This window comes from Chaetodon trifascialis, chromosome 14 (genome assembly GCF_039877785.1).
Source record: "Chaetodon trifascialis isolate fChaTrf1 chromosome 14, fChaTrf1.hap1, whole genome shotgun sequence".
NCBI lineage: Eukaryota > Metazoa > Chordata > Actinopteri > Chaetodontiformes > Chaetodontidae > Chaetodon > Chaetodon trifascialis.
This window is the reverse complement of record NC_092069.1, coordinates 8,881,529-8,906,008: the sequence shown is the minus strand read 5'-3', so window position 1 is coordinate 8,906,008 and position 24,480 is coordinate 8,881,529. Positions and strand designations below refer to the sequence as shown.

General features: G+C 41.6%; 1 protein-coding gene across 1 annotated transcript in view; it reads right to left on the bottom strand.

Moving 5' to 3' along the window:
- The window catches only part of lrfn5a (leucine rich repeat and fibronectin type III domain containing 5a), a 100,733-nt gene extending 87,022 nt beyond the window's left edge, over positions 1-13,711 (bottom strand). Inside the window, exon 1 of the mRNA XM_070979600.1 lies at positions 12,705-13,711. The gene's annotated coding sequence lies outside the window, so the exon portion shown is untranslated. The remainder of the gene's footprint in view (positions 1-12,704) is intronic.
- Positions 13,712-24,480: the final 10,769 nt, after the last annotated feature.

Below are 24,480 nucleotides of genomic sequence, written 5' to 3'. Positions count from 1 at the left end.
TCGACTCTCTATGAGAGCTCATAGAGAATCTCTCACAGTGTGTTTAAGAGTGTTTGTGTTTTATGAATCTACACTCTACTACTCTTCTCGTCCTATCCATTAATTATGGTGTATTCATCTCTTTCTGCACAGCAACGTACAGTACACTGCTGATACTGTCGGATAATGGGGTTTTAATGGGGGCAGAGATGTGAAAAAAAGGTAACTATGTTCACCGCCCCTGCCTCATTCTGCTTTCCTGAAGGGGAGGCTAATTTATATAATGCAGCATATGGACAGAAGCAAGTGCAACTTATATTTAACAACTGACAGCTCATTATCAGGGACAAACAGCCCCTAAGGGCATAAATAGACATAGACACACACACGCACACACGGTTCCATTAGCTTATCCCATTGAATTACAGGAGAGGATTGAACGGCGAGAATCTGGCGCTTCATATTAATTGGATCTATGATCAAATGAGCCACTGCGCCCATTCTTAATGTTTGAGCACACACATTTTGGGGATATATTTCCTTTGATTGAAAAAAATACAGTCACCAAGGAGTAATTACAATGATAGGTGCCTAATTCTAATTTGTCCTCCTCTGCTTCTTGCTACTATTGTACTGATGAATGACTTTTTCAGCATTATGAGCCCATAAAGCCAAACAGTCTTTCCTATTACAGGCCTCTAACCCATTTTAGTCTTCTTGGCTGACTGCTCTTAATTAAAATATGCATTAACACCACTTGAAGTGGTGGTGGTCTTGTCAACCAGATGATGTCATGGGTGACAGATAAATAGTAATGGAACTGAGAAATCTTGTGATCACAGTTAAAAGGGGTTATTTCAGGCTACCTCCATGCATTAGTATATAGTAAATTAGATTAGATTAGTAAATAAACACCCAGTGGAGTGTTGGTCCACTAGTAGCACAATCAGTGTATTATAAGCCTGAGTCTCTGTTTTGTTTGTATCTCATGCACATGCATGAGAGCCTCCGTGCATAGCATACATCTGCTGTTAGCTGCTCTCCAGGTCATCACCACAGAATTAAAAATGGTTGGATTCCCGAACAGGTCTAGGGGCTCAAAGGGTCAGGGAGCCCCTTAGCAGAGCCTGTGACATGTGATACAGTATCCCACTGTGTGATATGACTATTAACATATCTTGAGGGCCAAATTCCTTCTCAATAACATCTTTACTTTGAAGATATCACAAGAAAGAGGCCATCGTGATATTTTCATGCGTCTGAGAGTGTGCTAGCGGGCTCATCCCACAGGGTTTGACAATAAAAGCACCACAAAAAGAAGGACTTCCAAGGAAACCATTACCAATAGGGTCTGTACAGTCAAGTTGTTTCAAGTGGAATTTGAGACTCACTGCCTGAATAAAGTAATTCATCCCTGGACCTACCTACAGTCTGTTACTTTGATATTACATTCTCTTAACTGTAGGTATGTTGCAGCAAATTTTTTTGATCTAATTCATCCCCAAACAGCTCAGTATCACTTCACCACTTCTACCCATCCAATTTGCTCAGGTATTGCGGTACTTTCCCCCAGCAGTCGGTTGTTCTTATTTAAAAACAATTAACTGGATTGCTCAATATCGTAAGAGTATCCTCTAAATTTACAGAACTTACTGGCACCAGCCTCAAACCATGTCAATGTACTTCAGCCAAATTTATCAAGCCATCAGATTTTGGAGTGTTTGTTGTGGAGAAGCAGCTTGCTGAGCTCAGGTTTTATGCCAAGTAGAAAGAATAAAAAAAATAGAATCTGCCAGCAGCTAGGATTAGCTGGCTGGTTATTATACTATTTGGTGTAAAGGCTAGCTAAGTGGGATGCAGTGATTTGGAAGTCATCCCTGCTTGTAGAGCAGATGGCTAAACCTTAACTAGCCAGAGCGAACAGCCCACTCTGGGTTTGATGTCAAAGCAAAGACACAATAAAACAGTGTTGATGATGATTACCGATGATGTGTAACTTTAAAATAGCTTTGGCATAACAAATGGTGATGACAGTAAAGTTTTACTGGGACCATCATGGCAGGGAGGAGAAAGAAAAAGAAAAAAGAAAAACATCCACCTTTAAGATCATTGTTCCAATTATCAATATAATGATTGGCAGTAAATCAGTGTGTATTGATGAACAGCTGTAACATGAAAGTTACTGTGGATGTGATAACATGCTGGGAGACAGCTACGCACATACTCATAGAACTGGAGTCACATCCAGTAACTACTATTGTCCTTGCTATAACGTCAACTCTGCAAATACAAGATGGGGAAGGTTACAAGTAACAAACACCAATTTGTTTGTCATTTGTTGTTGTACAAGAACCAACCAACCAACAACCAATTAAAAAAACAGAGCAGCAGGTTGGATGTGGGAAACAGTCCATTTCACTTTTTGTGGTGTCTCATGCAGCCAGAGCTAATGTTATCTCCACACTTCATACTGCAACACAAGCTCAGCTGGTTTTGTTGTCACAGGAAAGCCCCTTCTGCTGCATGCTGCGTCAGTATGTTTGTCTATTGTTGCTGTATGTAAAAGTACACATACCCCATGTTAAACTGACTGTTGCACTTATATAATATTCTTTGAGTTTCTGCCAAATAAATCCTGTTGAGAGGCCCAATCCTACCCCTTGTCAAACTCTGAGAATGAATCACATTACATTTAGTAATTAACCTCCATTATGGGGCAGGTTATTCCATCCATGTGGATGTGGGCCTGTACCTCATTTCCATTCTTAATTGGAGCCAATAAACACATCTGTTTTGTTTGCGGTAGAGTATCACTTTTTATTTTTGTGATACCATGCCATAGCACTGTCGCTGACAAAAACAAAATTACGGTGATACAAAGTTTAGGTCATGTTTCCCACACCTAGCAGACACTGAGACTCACGTAAAAACAATAATCTTATTTCAAGATGCATTTCTTTTTTAACACATTCTATTCTAGCGGCTAATATGACTGACAGATACTTAAGTGTCAACATATGGTGAGTTTAATAAGACACACAGTATCTTATCTACACATATTGGAGGCAGAAGCAACACACACAGAGGTGATATAAAAGGTTTACACACTACAGTCACACCCTGCATTGTGGTTTTACCAGAATTCAAAAATACTAACATAGGAAATCTTCCACATCATCAATGGAACCTCACTTTGGATCAGTGGGACTCTCTGAGAGAATAAGATCTACTGAATAGCAGCCAATACAGCGCTGAACCAGATAACGTACCCATAGCTAACGCCCACTGTGTAATGTTAATCTGTGTGTGAACAGATGGCATGCGCTAACAAGCTAGGCTAAATGTAGCTACTGTTGGCATGGGCCAAGACTGATCTCTGACTTCCTGATCCCAAGCCTCTTAATTAAATCCACTATTTAATCTATTCAGTTTTCAGTCAGTCTGCTGCTCCTAAAAACAACACTGTTCATCACTGATGACCTGTTCACCATGGCGATTACAACATTAACTACTGAAGCAATTAGAATGAGAAAAAGGCTTCCATTTACACGCAGTGTTTTTAAGAAAAGACCATCACAAAGACCAGTTATTATGTTGCTGTTTTTGATGACAATGACTATCAATCATATTTTCAGTCATCAGTTACATATCACCCAGCTGTCAAAACTGTTAGTTCTTAACTCAGGAAGACAGCAACAAATCCATAAAGTGCCACATGAAGTGCCTCCACAAGAACTTTAGTAAGACCATCCATGGTGATATTGATGGATCTATAATTGAGGATATAGAGGTGCATAAAACAAGAGTGCATGCTTTATATAGATGCTTACACAGAACTCCATAAAACACAGCTTCCAGAGATCCATATGTCTTGATATCCTTTGAGTTACTAATACAAAACTATACAGAACCTGTTGTTGGGACTGAAATTGAAGGTAACAGTGCATGGCACGCACTGGTTGACAATCCTTCAACACTGTGTCCAAGCTGTACTTGTGCACTGCAGTTGGTCATGGTCCTGAAATGTCTACTGTCAGGTAGATATGAATGATGTAACTGTCCATTGTTCTGAAAGGTCAGCTTCAAACTGTGCCATATACTGTAGCTGTCCATGGTCCTGAAATCTCCAGCATAAGGTACACATCTAGACTGTAGCTGTCCATGGTTCTGAAATATCTACCACAAGTACACATCTATGCTGTAGCTGTCCATGGTTCTGAAATATCTACCACAAGTACACATCTATGCTGTAGCTGTCCATGGTTCTGAAATATCTACCACAAGTACACATCTATGCTGTAGCTGTCCATGGGTCTGAAATATCTACCACAAGTACACATCTATGCTGTAGCTGTCCATGGGTCTGAAATATCTACCACAAGTACACATCTATGCTGTAGCTGTCCATGGTCCTGAAATATCTACCACAAGTACACATCTATGCTGTAGCTGTCCATGGGTCTGAAATATCTACCACAAGTACACATCTATGCTGTAGCTGTCCATGGGTCTGAAATATCTACCACAAGTACACATCTATGCTGTAGCTGTCCATGGTCCTGAAATCTCTACCACACGGTACATGTGTATACTGTAGCTGTCCATGGGTCTGAAAGTTCATGTACATGCACTGATCTTATCCATGTGCCTTAAATGTCAACTTCAGTGACTTCCTAAAAACTGTTTTCACCCAGCAGCGCTGCCCTGCATACTGCGTCATACAGAGTGCACTCCCATCAGCTTACATTGGCTCATCTTGTCACTTTTTGGATAAGCTGGCAAACTCGTAAACTAAAAAGTTTTTATTAACCTAATCTTTGCCTTGACCTCAAGATCAAGGGTGCTAGGACCTGGACCCTCAATTAATAAAAAGACATAATTATAACAAAAGACTAAGTGCATTGTCATGCTCAATGAGGGACCTAAGTTCAAACCAAAGCACTGAAGGCAGACCTTTCCTGTAACTACCGAAAAAAGCTTAAAAGGCAGACAATCAGTTTTCATGTACACAGGTGTGAGACCAAATATGTAAAAGAATGAACACTCAGACAGTCACAGGTTTTGATTAAGCGTTCACTGCGACTTCCTGCAAAACCACTCCACGTGAAATTCAAGCTGGACATGAATACTGTAGCTGACCATGGTCCTGAAATGTTAATGTAGAAATACAGCTTTCCATGGAACCTTTTATCTTTTATCTGATATAATCCTGTCTGCTGATCTTCCACTGAATGTACACATACAGAAAATATGCAGAGAAAATAGCTGAATGATACAGTGCAGTCAGAGAACAAGTCAGTGTTGTTTTGGCTGTGTACTACAGATTATCAGATCTGAAATGGAACAATGCCTCTGAGGTTAAAATGCTCACTCGCAGCTTTAATTTCAGATTGTTTACATCCACATCTGATCAGCAGTCTAGAAATTATAGCCTATTTATTCATAGTCCCTCATGAGCTGAAAAGGTTCCCCAAGGGCTCTGAGTCCTACACGGTTCACTCAGATTGGATGTGAACACCCCTTGAACACACTTGCTGTGTTTTTTCATTCTAAATCTCCGAGGGGGGGGGGGCATTTGAATGGAGCCATTTGTCTAAGGTCAAAATGTATTGTGTATAATGAATAAAGCAGATCAACCACGACATATAACTCCATTCATTATCTTAGTGCTTCAACTGTTACACTCGCAGATGCAAGTCTTGAGATGGCAGGGGTGATCTTATTGTTTTTATTCCTCATTTAAACTGACAAGTTGAGAATGCACTGTTATTTATAGAAATGGCCTAGGGGAAGTATTTTCTAAAGACATACAAACACACACATAGACTGCACAAAATCACACCTGGATTGGACCCACCAATGCAGATTTGGATGTAATATTCTCTCTACATACAATAATTGTATGTACCTGATGCCTTTAGAGCTGCATTTAATGAGTCTCCTATCCTCAAAAGGAATGCAACTGAATGGAGACTAGCCTGAAGACTAATTAACCATTTAAATAAATTCTCTTTTATTCTTTCATATTGTGTGTAAGTGCACAACAGGATTGTCTATAGCAGTCGATTGTGGTGCTTATATTTCATGCAAATATTTGTTGTTGTTTGGTTTCCCACTGGCTGATTTGTTTTTTCATATACTATATGCTATATTCTAACTAGGATGTCATACAGTCCAGGTAACATCTCTACTGCTCTACTCACGCAAAACAACACAGTCACTGTGTTGCCTTTCAGATAACGTTAACAATGTGTAAGAGGGTAGTTTTTTAATATTTGTGCCTCAGTCTGATCCGGCTATGGCTGTCTACAGAGGGAATTTCAATATTATTTCAAATCACAATAGCACAAAGCATCTCTCTCGGTTTATAAAACGCTTTCCCCAGCACTGATGTTTCACACATCTCACCCTTGGGATGTTTTTCAAAAGAGCTACTGTACTGTTGGATTGTGTAATCTAAAGCAGTGTTTTATGGAGTGTGGACCAGTTTCATAGATCGAGCATCATGTCTGGTGGTGGAATCCCCTGGTGACAACTGTGTCGCAATATTTCTAGTTAGTGCTGTGATGATAGTGAAACCAGGTCCTGCACACGAATACCTCTTGATGTTCTCTGTTTTCTTGCACTGAGATGTCGCATGCGAACCAGTACATTTGTCTGCAACTCATTAGTAAAGCATTCACTACTGTACACATAGTGTTTATACATTGCAGACACTCTGTTCAGGCTGTCCAGAATGCTGCGCACAGACTTCGCACGAGAGCAGGGCCAGAATTTATTCTGTGTGAAGTTACATAAAAGGAAATGCGATGGTAAAAACGCCATGTAAACATCAACTGGCCATGTAACCTACAGCGGAACAAGTGAAAGTGAAATCGCCTGTGACACAATGTCACAACCTTCAGAATCATTCATCCTGAATGCGCAGAAAGGGTCTCTGCTAATAACAACAAACATACCAAACACACAGAATACATGGAATTCAAGAGAATGGAGTCACAACTAGGTACTTCTTGTTCATAACACAGATTTTGGCTGTGTGGTTTATCAGCTCTGAATATACTCCCTCATGCTTGTCAATTACCATAATGTAAAGACAGACAGACAGACAGACAGACAGACAGACAGACAGACAGACAGGCAGACAGACAGACAGACAGACAGACAGACAGACAGACAGACAGACAGACAGACAGGCAGGCAGGCAGGCATTGGGATTGTGGGATATGGGCGATAAGGCTGTCTGCATTGTGCGACGTTCACGCACAGTTATCTGTCCCAAACACAGCTCATTATCACCCAAAGTGTCTCACATCTGTCATGTCACCCTCTCCTCATGCTCACACCATCATACACACTTAGGCACACAAGTACACATAAACGTCCTCGCCACGAGCCTTCTGAAGCAGGTTCTGGCGTCAGACAGCAGGTGTGCGGAGAAAGGCGGGGGTGGGTGGGGGGTGGTGATCATGTGGGTGATTTAACTAACACGGGAAAGAAAGAAGGAAAGGTTTAGAGTGAATACCAAACGTTCTGTGTATTTACCACCTCCTGAAGATCAATTGTTGCCACTGCAATTACACAGCAGATGAGCTGACTTTCAGAGAAAACGCCATGCAAACACAAATAACAACATACAATCGATTCTAATGTAATCAACAACTTGCTAATGGCTTTAAAGCAGGAACTAAACAAAAGCTACCAGCCAGCCAAGGACAAATCCTGCTTTGGCAAAGACAGGCCATTTATGTAGAGCTACTGTGGTTTATCAATGGTGCCAACACGGGATAGCAGCACTAGCTTTGTTATGTTGACAGTGATACTGCAGTTTACCTGATTATCAACAACTAGAGTACTGTGACTTCATGTAAGGCTTAATATCCTCTGTCAGGGGCACCAAGGTCTCTCTGAAAAGTAGCAGTAGCTTCAGGCAAAACAAAGGGAAACAGCTTGAATTCATGCACTTGCAAAAACTTCTGAAACGCTTAGGTCAGGGTTGTTCAGCTGCGAGGGAGGGTCAAACTGGGAATCATGTGCACAGCAAGAATTTGTTTCCATATTAAAGAACTTAGCGGAAGCACGTACACACAAGGACGAACCTGAAATTTAACCCTGAGGCACATTGTAACCGATTTCTTCAGATGAGGATTTTAACTATTTTAACTGACTGAGTTCAACTTTAGAGTTGGGATCTAAACACAGTGAAGCTGACCTAATTATACATGCTGTGTAAAACAAAAATTAAAAGTCAAAGTCGATGACTGGAGTCCTGAGTCGACCTCGAGTTGACCCACATTTTGTCAGTGGAATCAATGCACTTCTGTTTGTTAGCCGTGTCATTGTGCACGGATCAATGCAGGAGCAACAGCTTGGCAGGCTGTAAACTTTACAAACCAAGCCTCAAAATGACCACAAACCACGAAAGCAACTGTGCTGGAGGCAGAGAAGGGTGATAGAAATGGAGGGCAGCGTGACGGCGGACAGCATGAGGCAGCGCAGAGCGACTCCTGTCTGCTGGCGATGACTGTCAGCACAGTCGGCTAAACCACTTCTGAACCAGACGGCGGTACAACCTCCTCTGCCTCCGTCCACTGTGATTGACTTCAGCTGACAGCGCCTGTCAGCAGCCTGGCAGGAGAGACAGTCCGTGGAGCGCTGCGATTTTAGAACTTATCTATGAGCGGGACGAACACCCTTACTTTTTCTGAATGTGGAAATCACAGATGATGAAGAAAGGCATCAAAATGTGCATCTTACAGGAACTCATGTTGGATACATCGCACTGAAAAAAACAACAAAAAGTGTAATGTTCATACTGAAGAGGTCAAATTCTGAGTTTGGCACTGCCCGAGTAAGAGGTGAGCAGTGTAGAAAAAAATGGCTCTTGCAAATTTTCTGTCATAAAAGTACAGACATGTCTTGATGTAGTATAATTTAATTAAGAAATGATTGATGGAGTGTGTTTTTGGACAATCCAACAAATTATATATCTGGCAAATCAAGATACTTCATCACGTTGTTGCAAAAATCACACAAAAATGCAGCTGCAAAATCAATTATCTTTCCTATCATGGAAAGTAATCCTCATGAACATAAATACCATAATATCCCAGACTCCTCTGAACTCAGACTCTGCTCGCTCTCAGTCTAAAAGTGCACGTTTCTCCAGCTCAAGCTGAAAGGCTCAGTCTGAGTTGTCAATCACTGGTGTTTCAGTGAGTGAGCAACGCAGACTCTTCAGACTCACTGATGGCATTTCAAAGACAAACAGTTTGAACTGATAATGACCACACAAGCACACACACACACACACACACACACACACACACACACACACACACACACACACACACACACACACACACACACACAGCTTCAGTAAAATCAATCCATGTGTCACAGCATCGGGCCAGCTTCCTATGAGGCCTCTCCGTTGCTAATAGTAAATGTTGCCTAACATCTGCGGTCTCCATCCCTCTCCCTATCTCTCGCTCTCTGTTCTCACTGTCCCTCCCTCTCTCTCTCTCTCTCTCTCTCTCCAGCTCTCTCTGTCTGTCTCTGAGCAGGAGAATAAATTGAATTAGAGCTCCACCACCCACTCCGCAGGATCCTGCAGCCCTCTGTCAGATAGCTAAACAGAGAGGAGGAGGGAGAGTGAGAGTTGCAGAGAGATAAACAGAGGGCAAGAAGAAAGACGGATCTAATAAAACCCCCTCCTGCCCCTATAAAGAATAAAGAGCAGTCCTTGCAGCCTCTTTACTCCTCTGTACTACAGCCTGATAAGAGAACACACTTTTTTCCCTTTGGAGCATTGAGGGGTTTGAACGAGAAACAAAAATAATGAGAGGGGAAAAATAGAGGATAAGAGAGATGCTGCCTGTGCCTCGCCTCAGCCTTCACCATACATGCCTTTCTGGAATAAGACATGATGTTTCAGTATGGAAACAGCAGCATGCACACTGACTCATGCAGTGGGGAGGATGTTTATCCTTAAGTCGCGCACACTTTCAGCACCATTCAGCTAGCAGCAGCACTACAAAAGCAAATTAAATCTCAAAAACGAAATGGCAGTAAGGAGTAGCTTACACAACCTCCTCTTTCCCTGTCCTATATTTCCCCGCAAAAACTCAAAACACAATCTGTAACGCGAATGCATCGGCATTCATCCCGAACCTAATGGCACGGCAAAACACTCCTTTTAGACGTAAATAGGAGGCTAAACACAACTAAAATGGACTGAAAATCACCAGTTTCTCTCCCTTGCTCGCTCACCCACACTCTTTTACTAGCGCCAGAGAAGCATTTGCATAATGCCTCCATATCCACGGGCCATTAGCACCAGCATGAGTGGCTCGTGTGCATAAATTTATTGCCTTGATCAATCAATGCGAGCTACTGTACCGGTGCAAACTGATGAAACTCCAATCCGGCAAAAATAGAGCCATGGGAAAGGGAAAAATAAATAAAAAAAACTTGTCAAGGTGTGTCATAGTCCTAAATTCGACACATTAAACTCCACAGACCCTCACTGATATTAAAAAAAATACTAAATTGAATAACTTATCATATTCAGAAGCCACTTTGATGTTCATTGATGTAAAAGTAGATGCTGCTGTTTTCTGTACACGTGGTCATGAAAACAAGTTTTAAGTTGGCAGACCATGATGGTGCAAACAGTGACTACTAACTTTCAAACACCTTCTCTAGTCATGTGACTTTACTTTTAAACACAGACTCAGAGGACTTTGTTTTTGGAACAGCATGGTCAGTAAGTTCCACCACAGAAAGCTGTTTATTTCATTTATTAGGACAAGCCTGGTGGACGTCTTGCCATATCTTCTGCATTACCACCCCCTCATGAAGCCAACTGGCCGAGCAGAATTCAAAACCCCAAATCCAAATTCATGAAACTAAGAATCGATAGGTTTTTCTGCGCAGCCGAGAGGCTTCCATTTTTTTTTTTTTTTTTTTTTTTTTTGAGCTCTAATTTCATTCTGTGGGCTGGAGGCAATATAAAACACTGCAGCCATTCATTACTGAATGTCTAATATGAAATCCCTTTTGAGACATTTGACCATACAAACTGTAACAAGCAGAGGCAACAAAAGCACATATCAGGGAAACAGAGCAGTGACAGACAGCCTGGTTTGAAGGCTTGTGGTTTTTAGATTTTGTGCACATACAGCTTAAACAGATTTTCACCTTCACTGTACAGTATGTCTTTCCAGATCCCAATTAATTCCTTTTGTTTCCTGCTCCGACAGGACGTTTACAATAACCAAGGTCCTCTTGGCTGCAAGGACGGCTCAGAATATGCCTCCACTGACACAAAGAGAATAGAATGGTACCATGCAGAAAAATACCTTCAGTCCTTCAAAGCTAGTAAACAATAAATTAAGATACAGTGTTTGTGCTGAGAAGGAGCATTTTTACAAATACGGCCTATTTTGTGTTTGATTTTCAAAATAATTAGCAATTTGAAACAAAAGCCAGAGATAATGAGGCCTGGAGTGTGCAAAATCATTATTAGTGTCAAATTACACACATTCAAAGTCTGCTTGCAGGAGAATGTGGAGGGACAATGACTGAAACACAGAAAGCACAACCAACTGCAATGAAGTGGACCCTGTTCCACTCACAGGCGTCACATATCCAGCGTCCATATCCACACACACACACACACACACACACACACACACACACACACACACACACACACACACACACACACACACACACCCATCATCACTGGAAACTGAAAAGTGACGTGAGACCGGCACTCAATACACACACACACACACACACACACACACACACACACACACATATAAAATGCGAGAGCTCCATCATCATCTAGCTTTGTGCCTACAAGGTAGGGCCGGAGTTCAGTTGCGCACGCGCGCGCGCGCACAGAGATGAATTTCATACTGATGCTGTTTTTGCGGATTCAAATGTTACTTCCCAGTCTTCCGGGTTAAGTGTCTCACACACCGACACAGAGTCCCCACAGGCTGTGCGTGCTGCCCCTGTCTCCTCAGGTACAGCGCGGCGCAGTGCGTGTGCGCGCGGAGCCTGCCTTCATAACGAGCGATCATTAAAGGCTGCTCAGTTTACCGTGCAGCCCGCGCGGCCATTGAAGTGGGTTACTCAAGACACAAACCGCGCGCGCGTGCGCACAAGTTCTCCATCTTTATGGCGACACGAACACGCGCTCCGGAGCGCGCGCATAAACACGCGCGCACACACCGACGTGCATTCACAGCACTCAACTGGGTGCAAAGCTGCTGAAAATGAAACTAGCCTACTTCTGGGTCCACTAACAACGGTCTCAAGCGCGAGGGCGCCCGCACACACACATACACACACACGGCTTCTACTCTTTAACTTATCAATTTTGACCTTGCAATGTTCTCAAGGCTGGTTTTCCTACATACAGTCGCACCCTCTCTCTAAACCCCGCACCCCCCACCCACACCGCTATCCACAAAGCCTGCACCCTCTCTCGCCCCATTTCAGCATCCAGCCTAAAATATCCATCAGAAATCTCGAAATAACTACCCCCTGCCCCTTCTTCACCCCTCAGCAACCACCATCCCTCTGCTCCGACAGACGCAGTCAGAGAGGAAGAAGTAGAAGAAACAGGGCAGAGACAGACAGGGGAGGAGAAAGCTGCGCCGTCCATTTGCACGTTTAAAAAGAAATCCAGGAGTTCAACTTCAGCCTACCTTCTTTCCGGAGGTTACGGTTCCGTCGTTCACCGAGTGTCAGGGCGCAGTTACCTTCCAAAATCCCATCATTAGAATGATAATGCTGATTATAGTTGTAACTCCACACAGATAGGTTCCAGATAAGAGAATGTGCCCCATAAATGTATATACCGAGGTAAGTACGTGTGATATCCTTTGGGTGGCTGTAAATTCCGTACGGGTTTATAGTTCAAGCCTGTCTTCCAGAGGGGTGCGTCCGTTTTGCATTCTCACAGCGCCCGACGACTACATCCTCCTCTTCTCCCTCCTCTCTCTTTCTCTCTCTCCCCGTCTTTTTCTCCCGGTTTCATCCCTCCATCCACGGGGTGAGGGAAGAATCCCATCCGAGAGAAACTGAAATGATCCCCCCTCCCGCCTCCACTGCTTCTTTTCCTCTCTTTTCCTGCTCTTCTTCCCGGCAGTCCCTCCTTTCTCCCTCCGCCTTTCCCGCCGGTCGCTGTCCTCGTGCGGCTGAAATGAGAAGAATTCCACGAAGAGAAAATGTATCCCAGGTAAAAAGGGCAGAAAAGTCTAATTACTCCATTAAAACATTCCCACGTGTGAGGCAGAGCTTGCTGACGATTAAACACTCCTGACAATCCACATTTGTACCTCCCCTGCTTTGTTGGAGATCGTTAAACCTTTGCAAAAACAGATTTTTGGATTTTCACTTCACACTTCCAGCTCTCCTTCTCTCTCTCTCTCTCTCTCTCTCTCTCTCTCTCTCCTTCTCTCTCTCTCTCCTAGTCGCTGTTTATGTCGCTCGCCCTCTGTTAACTGGACCCTGTGCGTCTCCTCTGCAGTCTGGAGAATACAAGAGAATAAAAAAAATGAATTGAATAAATTCAAATAAAGACGAGGTGACGTCCCTGTCAAGCTGTCGTCCGGTCACACACACACCGAAATGTTCACGGTACAGTCCCGCTGATCCTCGGTCCTCCTCGCCGGTCGCCTCTCCCGCACCGTTAATCCATACAGCGCAGCGGGCATGACAAACGTTCAGGTGTGATCAAATAAAAGACTGCGGTTTCCTGCTGTGGTTTTCAAAATAAAACACCTCTATTTCACACTATCCCGAATCAACAATCTGGAAATGATACAGTAAGTATGCCCTATTGCATGCCTTATTTATGCAAACCTATCACACCAGCGGGGCACGGGACTGGTCCTGTTCTGTCCGGGTTGGCCCAACTGCCACAGCCCTAGATCTTTACAGAACCCAAAAGCTCCACGTTCACTGCATGTGTGGCAGATTAATTGGAAATATGTTTTAGGAGTACAGTGTCGACTAAAATTGAAATTACCAGGAGCTGCATTACTAATTACTCTTTGTCTCATCTTTTCATTGTTCAAGTTTAAAGGTCGCATAGGTTTAGAGGTAAAAGGCGGTGACTGTGGGTGTCAAAAGGGGCTGATGGCTCATTATTGACCAAGGGCCCCAAAGTGAGTTAATCTGCACATGCATGTAGCGAGTAAAAGTGACACCGAGTTAATCTGTTAGTTTAAATACCATAAGGATGGCATTTTAAACTAATTTTTACATTTCTAATGCATTGATTGCACAAATGTTTACCTTGGTTCTACAAGTGGTAGAAATTCCCTCACACCGTTAAGAAATACCATACATGGTCATTTATATATATATTAAAAAAAAATGAATGGTAAAACCAACTAATGCTAATTTAGATAAGGATCTAAAATAATGTCATCAAAACTACTGAAAAAGGGTTTTTTTGTTTTTTGTTTTTTTCTAAATGTTGATGCTTTCAAATGTGTCAGAGGTTTAACTGTGCCATCTACTCCCCATTTAGCTACAGGCCTGTATCACCAACATAAGAGGGAGAAAGGAGAAAGACCAGAGGGAGAGAGGTTTAGGTGACTGTGGTGACCCCAGCTTTCATTTCCCATGTATGGCACTGCTAGGCTTGAGTAATCCTCATGCTTTTACTTTGAAATACAAATCACCTTATTTCCGCACTACACCTTAATAACCCTGTTTCGCTTGACTCAGTTTAAAGCCTGCTGCATGGAAGTTGTTGAGACTCCTGTTATTCCCTGTGTCGCGCACTGTAGCAGCCCACACCCAGCCCGTGCTGGTAGACCCTCCATGTTAAATAGTAAAGGATTGGTTTCTTCTTTACTTCTGCTCGTCAGTCGCTTGAGCACATCGATAAAATCGGAGTGTGTGAAAAATTGAGGAGAAAGTGCAGCGACCATCCCTTTCTGGCCCACTGGGAACAGCAGCACCGTTACGCCAGACATATATCACCAACCGAGATTACATTTTCTCTGCCATCTCTGCGATGGCTTTTCAGAAGGCGTTATGAAGTCCTATGATGTCTTAAAGAGTGGGAGAGTGACATGAGCTGCTGATAGTCTCTCTCTCTCTCTCTCTCTCTCTCTCTCTCTCTCTCTCTGATGCTGGACAGAATATTGTGGACGATTTAAATGTCGAAGAGATGAAAGAGGGGACTTTTTTATTTGCAGTTTGGGAATTGAACATCATAAATGGGAAGTGCAAGGTGCAACACCCATTATTGTTATGTTTTCATGGGAATGAAAGGCAAAGATTTAAAAATTATCAACTAAAATCATATTTTGTAACAAATTGTTTCTAGATATTTAGAACTGTTCAAGCAGATTTTTTATTATTATTTTATTTTATTCTATTTTAGTTAAGGTTGAAACTGATATCAGATCCAGGTGTTCACGGGGGTTTATTAAGCTGATGCATTTGGCATCCAACATCGGAAGGACCGTATCAGCTCACAGTGCCATGAAAGACGAACCTGGAGATATGGGGTTTCTGCAGGGCACTGATAAGCCTGATGGTGGTCTGCTGAGACTGGGGGTCTATGGTTTAGGTCCCTGGACCAGGACAGAATTTCTAAAGACGGTGAAGTGAACAAAATGTTTTTCTCTCTATTTCCCATCAGGAAAAATAACCCTGGTGCATCATGAATGTATGTCAATGCTGATTTCCTTTAAATCGGTTTTTCCTTATTGTCAGAATTTCTTATGTCAGTAGCAGGATTCTTTGACCTGATGTAATCCCCAACAGGGTTTGGGATTAGACTGTATAAATCATCCTTAAAAGAAGTGAGAGAACCTTCACCTGGCATGAATGAGCCACATGCCATCCTTTAATAAAAGCTAAACTATAGATTAGTGTTGGACAGTAATGTAATAAATCCTTAACTGAAGTTAAATTAGAGTGTGTATCATGTGGGATTAAATGTAGTGGATGACTCACAGAAATAATCAGTTGCACATATAAAACACATCTATTATGCTGGAGAAGCTGGAGGAGCCCTCAGCTAAAATTGTGATCAATGGCATTTTGATTTGTATTGAGTCAATTTGACATATTTTCTGTTTCGTGACGGCAAATACAGACGATCCATGCACGCTAGATAGCAAGGCTGCAGGCAGGTGGAGGGGCTGCAGTATGATTAATGGGAAAAACAAAAGAAGTGAGTGTGGCCAGCAGCTTAAAGCCCAATATTTCAAATTTTTTGTTTATTTTTACTTAAGTTTCTCTGTAAAATGTGTCCTTATTTGAGCGAAAGGTAGTTGTAAATCTTGCAACATGCGAGCAGCATTACCTTAGTGCCACAGTCTGATTATTCATGACAATAAACCAGCCTAATCCAACCTTCAGGCTACTGCTGCTGCCAATCAGTGTATTGATCGGCTCTTAACAGCTGTTAAAGTCATTGAGACGTTGTCAGGTGGCTGCTGGGATTGCTCCCTACTGAAATCACTAATCATTTGTTAGCTGAGTGCTCATAAATGTCGACAATCAACAATCGGTTGACCATTTAAAGCCCAATCAGGCTTAAATTCAAGTTGTGTCACAGTTCAATGATATAATCAATCCTGAAATACCACTTTGTTATGGTTAAGGAGCATTGGGTGCAATAAATGCTATTTCTATTGTTTTGCAATGCCATATCATAAAAAACTGTGGCTGTAGAAGCGTGATAGAATTGTTGATGCCTTGTCAATAAACAACTGCTCGACCAGAGATGGTTGCCTTTCATTGTTCACTTTACAGCTTTACATCTACACTGGGAGCTGCCTAGTCAACCACAGTCTGCTAATTTTTACTGTATAGCCATCTGAACTGGATGGACATAGTCATTTGTCCAACTGCTTTTGTGATTCAAAACATTTGGTAAGATGCAACCACAGTATGGGTTATGGCTCAAAATACACAGTGTAGGTTCAATCAAGGAGTTCACCCGTGGTTCTATGCACCGCATGAGCTGCAGTGGGCTCAACTGTATACTTCTATTGTTGGTGGAGTTACTGATTTGCCTTGAGAGGATGTAAACCACCAAACTGAGCCCTATTCAGCTGTTCAAGCACATTCTAAGAGACACAGGAAAGCACTGTCACCAATAAAGTTGCCATTGTGTGACTCCTCCAAGAAGTGGATCCTGGTACTAAAACTGTCATTTGAATAAAGTTTTTAATCTGTTTCTTAGGAAAAACTTCTTCCATTCATCTGCCACCAGTTACTTTCTACTCAGCCACCAATGTTACTGAAGAAAAATAAATGATTTGATAGATTGGGCAGTGTAAGTAGGTGATCTATAGTGATGCTGAGGATGCAGTTTTTTTGGATGGATGGCTGCAGCATCTCTTTCCATGGTGTTTGCTGTTGCAACTTTGGTGGAAATAATAAAACTTGCAAATATAATGTCTGTTCAATTTAGTGCAGTGGAATTTTGAACAGACATTCGTGATCCTCAGAGGATGTCTTCTACTGACTGACTTTTCGCTCTTGACATCTTGTGAATGGACTGCCTTGAAATTTACTAAAGATATCCACGGCGCCAACTGGACGAACCCTAATGACTCTGGTGATCTCCTGATTTTTCATCTAGCGCCACCAAATGGTGAAAGTGCTATTTATCCAGTAAAATACAGAATGAGAACAGTAGATCAAAGATTGAAGATCCATTCGAGGTCACAATTCACCTATGATATTTCTATGAGCTTTATAACTGATGAGACTGACATTGGCTCATGTTTCCTCTGCTGATTCTGAATGAATTTCAAGGAGACTCTCAGCCCATGGTTACTCCTCAAACGTTATTTTTCTTTCTAAAATGTACCTCTAAAATGTAACCATAGATCAATTGAGATCAATGTGTCCTTCCTTATAAACCTAAAACTACTCAAGCCTACAGGTTTTTTTTTTGTTTTTTTCCATAACAACCGGTTTGTTCCTAACAAGCACAGTGTCACAAACAGTCACTGACCAATGCTCTTGAAGCCATAAGACACTGAAACTTCATACTTCTAGTGGTACTGGTCAGTGCATTGTCTGATCATCTGGAGACCATGTTGGAAACAGTGGTAAGACTGAAATAATTGGATGGCTGGGTAGAAATCCCTGCAGTGAGACTTGGATCAGTGATCAGAAAGGTAGACATTCAGTAACCAATTGAAGATAAGACTATAAAAGGTAGCTGCAATTTGGTGTCATTTATTTAATCATTTTGAAGCGCTGGCTTTAAACTGTTAGCCCTAAGTCTTAACCTTATAAAGCTTCACCAGCACTGACTGTGTGTGTTATGTTATGTTATGTTATGTTATGTTATGTTATGTTATGTTATGTTATGTTATGTTATGTTATGTTATGTTATGTTATGCTTATTTTTCACTACCCATAACTTGTCGTTGTAAATTTGTACTTTTTAGAGCTAATCTTACAAATTCTCTTCACTTGCCAGAATTTGACTGGGTCAGACATAGAACTGGCTGCCACTAAAGCTATAACCCTCCCCCCCAACCCCGATAGTGTTTGTGTCATAACTCTGTCCACAGAGGCAAAAGCTGAAGATGAGAACACAAAGGCACTGTCAGTATCAGCATTAAGCTGCTGAAGCTTTAACCCTCTGTCACTGTGGATCAAGCTATTGATTAGCTGTGATGGCTATTGCAGATGGCAGCAGGTCATATTGGCTGAAATCCTTTTGCACACAGCTGAGTGGTCAAGAAAGTACACACTCAGCAATGAGTTAAAGCCTTAATCCTGGATTTATTTTTTTTTTCATCGCATCTATTACCTATGCATTAATTTCCCCTTCGTGGGGTGCAAAGACCTCAGAAATAATATTAAGAACATGTAATGTTCACAGAAATGATGCTGGCTTCACCACAGTGGATGCCCCTATCCAGATACCCAATGAACACCAATAGAGATCAAGTGATGATTTAGTGTCTTGTATCAATGAAAGAACTGAAACGCAACACAATAAAAAACGTAACCGCTAAAAGCTACTGACAGACAATGCATGAAACAAACGAAGGGTAAACTCAGGTGGGCCACTTTTTGGGTTGGACTATCTCATTTTTTAAGAATCAGCTAATAGTTTATAGGTCTTATTTGGGTCATTTGGATTGTCAGTGCTCCTGGCTGTGTAATGGCGGTCGTTAGAGTTGTTGCAGTCACCTGTAGCTGCTAATTGTGATGAACTTACAGAGAATCATCATCTAACTCATCAGTTTTATCATCTGGTGGCAGACAGAAAGCAGAGCATTTAGCAGCATTTGCCATAACATCTAAGGTCAGAACTTTCCAATAATATGTTTACAGCTTGTTCTAATGCCTCCAAATAGCCAAAAAACCTGTTAATCCATCTTTGATTTATTTATCCATAGATCACACACAGTATCCTACAGAGTTATCCCACTGAATATGCATCAAAGACTCATTGTACATCATATACTAAAAGCACAGAGGCAAAAATGCTGAGTGCAGAGATAAACAAAAATTCAAGACTTTTACTTGGCTTTTAATTCGTCTTTCAGCTCATTCTGACCACATTGTTTGAATCAGCAGCCATGATGCTTCTGTGGAGGTACATAACACTGTGATGAACAATGTGATTATTCATGTTATATTTAGAAAATTGATGGCAACATGCAAAAGAAAGCAGTTCTGACATTTTTTTTTTGGGTGAAACTGCACATTATTAACACAGGAGCCAGACTAATGAGTAATCCCTCATCGGCCTTACTTGATCCTGTTGTGGTACTCAAGTTAATGAGAGTTCAACCTCATTAAATTCAGCATAGCTGCTAAAATAGAGGTGATTTAAACATGTTGCCCATTATGCCTGCACAGACAGAGAGAGGGAGCAGAGGTGTATTTCCATCTGCAGTCAAAATGAGCAACAGACTCATTTTAGGTGGTCAGACGGTGAGAGCTGTTCAGCACTGTGGACACTGTTAGAGCCACTTAAACACTGCAGTGGTGCTTTTCAAGAATGAATGAATGAATTGAACCAAACAAGCACAAAACTGAAACTCCCAAATGAAAACTATACTCAAAGTGGGTTCTTTCTGTTATTTATTATATTTTTAAGAAAGTATGTCCTCAACACATCAGTATTCTTGGTGTTACCCAGCTTTGCACCCTACAGCTGTCCAGGAAAACTACTGTGCTCTACTGTTGCCATCTCTGTGCCCCCACTACATCATTTGCTCTGTTGCTCTGAGCTAGAATTTTGTCACAGCTCTAAAACTATATGGTAAATAATTTAAAATGGTATGCAGAGCATTGATTTTATTGTTGAAAACGTGGGTGTGTAGATTTGATTAGATTTTTAAAAACAGTTGGGGCCTGTGACTAAGGCAGAGACAAACTTGCTTTTAAAAAGACATCATGACTTCTGACTATACTAAAGGCATCACTGTGTTTACAGTCTCAGGATTAATGACAACAGAGAAATGAAATGAAAGTATTATCTGTTAAGTAGCAATCCCATGAAAAGTCTGCCTCTATTGGCGAAGCACTTAAACACAAAGTCGGGTTTTTATGCTGTTGAGTCATCAATAGTGTATGAAGCATCTACAGATACAGTATGAGGTTCATTAGCAGCCAAAGTTTTGACAGCTGTGACGCAGTCTGCTTTGTTCTAGAATAATAAGGCTGTGAAACACTTTCTCTCCATACTAAAGCGTACTCACACACATGCACAGTTGTGTTTCCATCACTTCTGGGGACATTATATGGGCTTACATTCATTTCCTGGAGACTTACCCTAAGCAGAACCACCTAACCTAAGTCTTCTTCACCCTTAAATTATGTCATCGGGACTTGCAACTTGTCCCCATAACGAAGGCAAGTCCCCACAATGTGACTGCGAAAACATATTTATGTCTCCACAACATGTGTAATACATGTAAATGCACACTAAATAAGGCGGAACCATGCAGTTACCACCACAGTGAAGCCAAAAGGCTGGATTCTGTAACACTCCCTATTAATATGAATATCACAATCTAAAGTTGAACCAAAACTTGAGTGGATTATTTATGTTTTTTCCACTTTATTCCCACATCTGACATCTGAAAATCAGCATTGTGAGCAGATGTACTGAAAACATTCATGCTGAGCTACTGACTAAACACATCAGTTTTAACCTAATAAGGACGAATGTAATGTAAAGAGAAAGTCCACATAGGGAGTTGGGAGGACGGATGGGTCAAACATGGCTTTCACACAAAACACCAGGGTTTTTTTCCCATGTTAAAGCAACAGTCAATGTTGACCATTTTCAGGAAGTAGTTATTTCAACTCTAACCCTAATTGTTTTGGAAACCTAACCAATTGGTGTCTAAACCCAATCAGACTGCAACCATTACTTGAAATCTTTCTCAACAAGCTTCATTTTAAAACTCAAACCTGACTGGATTGATAACCTGGAGAACACTAATAAATGGGGCACTATGGCTGCAGAGAGGTTAAAAAAAAATTAAATTAATTAATTTCTCCCTTTCTGCAGTTACAGTTTAAAGAAACAAACATCAAGGATACACTGATTCCTTGCAAAAAAAAAAAAAGCATTTAAATTTCAGTTCAGCTTTCAAATGCAGCAATAGCAAACATAAATTCTATTATCTTATTCAATTTTTTATAGTAACCAATTGCAGTTGACTGATTGAGCTCTAACTGCCGGCGGTTTTATCAACAGATTGCTATCATCTGAGCGTGATGCATTTCCCCAAAACGTTCTTGCCTTTATCAGTGAGTTCCGCCATATGCCTTTCTCCACGCATACGTATCACCAGGCAATCAGTGTTGTTAGTCATGTTCGTCTTGTCGGGCAACTGTGCTTCAGGTCATAACATCTGGTCTGTAACCTAGGGAACAGAGCATTTGTGTGTGTGTGTGTGTGTGTGTGTGTGTGTGTGTGTGTGTGTGTGTGTGTGTGTGTGTGTGTGTGTGTGTGAGTGTGTGTGACTGAGTCGTTTCCTAAGCCAGGTACATGTTCTATTCATGGTGAGATCTGCTCCTTACTCTCTGCCTCGCAATGTTATCTACCCTGACTAAGATAAGGCTTCTAAAAAGTGTGTAGATTTGTGTGTGTGTGTGTGTGTGTGTGTGTGTGTGTGTGTGTGTGTGTGTGTGTGTGTGTGTGTGTGTGTGTGAAAAAGAGAAAATGTGCTCTGCCAAACAGATAAGCTTTCTCTGCAAGCCTCTTATTCATGCAGCACCTAACAAGACAAGGCCACAATCACTCCGAAACCGTCTTTACTTGTTTACATATGAGCAAAGAGAGCTTGTGTGTGTATGTTTACGAGTGTACCTTCATGAATGCCTATTACATGTGTGTCACAGGGTGTGTGACTATCTGTGCTTACATGCATGCTTGGTGTGTGCACATGTGTAGACATAGTTGCCCTTTCTGTGTTGATGCTGTGTTTCTGTATTGTGTGTGTGTCTGTGTGTGCACCCTGACAGATAAGCCTCCCCAGATAAGGCTGGCATTACTAATACACTCAGCTTCTACAGTCTGATATGAGCAACGAATTTAGAGTTTTACGAAGAGACTCCCACAGGCAAGGTCAATGCATTGTAAGACCCAAGACATTTACATTGCCACAGACAAACAAGGGGCATATATACGTATATACAGTACCAGTCAAAAGTTTGGACACACATTCTCATTCAGTGTTTTTTTTTTCTTTATTTTTTTTATTTTCTAAATTGTAGATTAACACTGAAGACATCCAAACTATGAAGGAACACATATGGAATGATCTAGTAAACAAAAACAAACCAGAATATGTTTTATATTTTAGATTCTTCAAAGTGGCCACCATTTGCTTTGGTGACAGCTTTGCACTCTCTTGACATTCTCTCAATCAGCTTCATGAGGTAGTCACCTGCAATGGTTTTCAGGTGTGTCTTGTCAAGAGTTAATTTCTGGAATTTCTTGCCTTCTCAATGTGTTTGAGACCATCAGTTGTGTTGTGCAGAGACAGGGTTGGTACAAAGGTCTATACAGTGAATAGCCCTATTTGACTACTGTTCTAATCCATATTATGGCAAGAATCACTCAACTAAGTAAAGAGAAACGACAATCCATCATTACTTTACCACATGAAGGTCAGTCAATCCAGAAAATTTCAAGAACTTTGAACATATCCTCAAGTGCAGTTGCAAAGACCATCAAATACTATGATGGAACTGGCTCTCATGAGGACCAGTGGAAATCTGTCCTTTGGTCTGATGAGTCCAAATTTGAGATTTTTGGCTCCACCCGCCATGTCTTTGTGAGATGCAAAGGTGAACAGATGGTTTCTACATGTGTGCTTCCCACCATGAAGCATGGAAGAGGAGGTGTGATGGTGTGGGGGTGCTTTGCTGGTGACATGGTTGGTGATTTATTCATAATTCAAGCCACATTTAACCAGCATGGCTTCCACAGCATTCTGCAGTGACGTGCCATCCCATCCAGTTACTGCTTAGTGGGACCATCACTTCAACAGGACAATGACACCAGACACATCTCCAGGCTATGTAAGGGTTATATGACCAAGAAAGAGAGCGATGGAGTGCTGCGTCAGATGACCTGGCCTCCACAGTCACCGTACCTAAACCCAATTGGGATGGTTTGAGATGAGTTGGACTGCAGAGTGAAGGCAAAGCAGCCAACAAGTGCTCAGCACCTCTGGCAAACTCCTTCAAGACTGTTGGAAAACCATTCCAGGTGACTACCTCATGAAGCTGAACGAGAGAATGCCAAGAGCGGGCAAAGCTGTCATCAAAGCAAATGGTGGCCACTTTGAAGAATCTAAAATATAAAACATATTCTGGTTTGTTTAACACTTTTTTGATTACTACATCATTCCATATGTGTTCCTTCATAGTTTGGATGTCTTCAGTATTAAACTACAATTTAGAAAAAAATAAATAAAATCAACAAAAACCATTGAATGAGAAGGCGTGTCCAAACTTTTGACTGTATATACTGTATATATTTCATCATGTCTGTGTGCTGGATCCAGCCTTGGAAAGACTCCACACCTACGTCACCTGTAGTTTTCAGTCATATACCTTCCACAGCCACGCAGAGAAACTGCACTGGGTTGAGGAAAGGGGAGTGTGGTGGACGGCAAATATTTCTGAATTGCTGGATGATACTGAACAAGTCTCATGTCCGCTTTCTATTCTCGATAACTGGTTAATCACGTCATCGGAGACAAGTGTGAACACTTTTGAGTCATTGTGTGTAAGCGTTGTAGTTCAGCTTCTGCCACCCATGTGTACCATTTTGCAACACAAGTGCATCACAGTCCAAAAATGTGTTTTAGCGAGTGTGAATGTGTTTAGAGTTTTGCCAAAAGAGTGAATGACTCAATAAATGGCTTGAGGACACTGAGCATGTGGGGCTTAGTGTTATAGTGATTGTGAAGAACAGTGTCATACAACAACTATTGCCTGTGCGGC